This window comes from Tupaia chinensis, unplaced genomic scaffold, assembly GCF_000334495.1.
Source record: "Tupaia chinensis unplaced genomic scaffold, TupChi_1.0 Scaffold000332_1, whole genome shotgun sequence".
NCBI lineage: Eukaryota > Metazoa > Chordata > Mammalia > Scandentia > Tupaiidae > Tupaia > Tupaia belangeri.
The window spans coordinates 2,184,000-2,185,802 of record NW_006159826.1 but is presented as its reverse complement, the minus strand read 5'-3'; positions in this window follow the sequence as shown (position 1 = coordinate 2,185,802).

Here is a 1,803-nt window from a genome sequence, read left to right as displayed (position 1 = left end):
TCCCTACAACACAGAAAATCTGTTCAGAGGACATCCGGTCACAGTTCAGGATGGAATTTTCAAAGGGGAAGATGATGCCGTCTAACTTGCTTTGAGACAAATTTGCTATTAGATCCACATGTTCTCCTTCCTGTTAGACAAAGCTTACTTTAAAAAATATTTTTTTTTGGAGAGGTTTTTGCTATAGGGCCTGTGCGCTCGTCAGACAGACAGAGACAGTGAGACAGAAAGCGAGAAATCATCCCCCAGGGGGGATGGTCACACCACAATCCCTTCTCCTCCATTCTCCTCTCGGGATTTTGGGCGTGCACGCACACGCGCCTGGCGTGAGTTCTAAGCCACCGGGTCCAGGATGCGAACTGCAGTCGACTACGTGGAAATCCAGCAACATAGCCATTACGCTAATTGCTGGTTCCCTACTTTAAAAAATATTTTGACAGCTATTTAATATGGACATTTGTGGGAGCTGGCAAGTGGCATGGTGGTTAAAGGCGCTGGACTCCCACATGGCCGACCACGGTTCAAGTCTCGGACCTGGTGGCTTGCTTTCTCACTTCCTCTCTCTTTCTCTGTCTCTCTCTGATCAAACTGGAAAATAATAGTGATAATAATATTAAATAAAGTTAAATAAAATAATTCTTAAAAAAAAAATATGGACATTTGTTTCTAACACTTAGTCAATATAACAGCAATCAACAATACCCCAACAGGTATTTTACAGGCAACTGGGTGTTTTAAGAAAACTCATTACTTTTCTTGGTAATCGTATTAATGAAAGCAGCATTTTTAAATCTTCCTTTAGAAGAAATCTCAGAAAGCAAAAAACTGATTCTAATCCAAGAAATCAATACTTCTATACATCAAGACAGAACTACAGAAATAGAGGAGAATCCGTCAAACACCCACAGGTTTTTAAAAATCCTATTTCTAGAATATCCTACCATAGAAGAAAATCTGTCATAACTTGGTGTCCCCAGCTCCAGAATGGTACCTGATTCAATAAACAACTATGAGGGAAAAAACGAGCTTTAGACAGATGACTTCAAGAGAAAGCTATCTTGAAACCTGTGGATTTACACTCAAGAAGTATATGCCTTAAATGTTTTATGCCCAATTATCCCTTTCCACATAAAATTTAACTGCCATTTCTTATTACCTAGCTTCTTCGCAAGTACTAGTTAAGCTATGAAATACATGAACTAGCACATGGGAGTCTGGGGGGAAGCCAAGGCCCAAAGACCCAAGTATGCACAGTCACCTTGTCACAGAGTCCCAGACTCTGCAGGAGCAAGTCTGGTCATCTCTTCTTCCTCACAGTCCGCGTTAAGAAACAGACTCGGGACCAGCAGACAGCACAATGGGTGCACAGCTGGACTCCCACATGGCCAAGTCCTGGACCTGGGGTTTCAAGTGTGGGTGCTGCCCAAAATCCCGAGAGGAGAATGGAGGAGAAGGGACTTCGGTGTGGCCATCCCCACTGGGGGATTTCCTGCTTTGTGTCTCTCTAGCTCTCTGACAAACACACACACCTTATAGCAAAAATAAAAAAAAAGAAAAGCACTCATTTAAGAAGCAATGATGATATGGAGGAGCTATACCATCACTTTGCCTCTATGGAGAAACGAGCTGGGTACATTCTCCTTTTAAAAACAAAAATGTTGGGACCAGCAGTTAGCGTAATGGCTATGTCACTGGACTCCCACGTGGTCGATCGCGGTTCGTGTCCCGGACCTGGTGGCTTAAAACTCACGCCAGGCGCGTGTGCGTGCATGCCCAAGATCCCGAGAGGAGAATGGAGGAGAA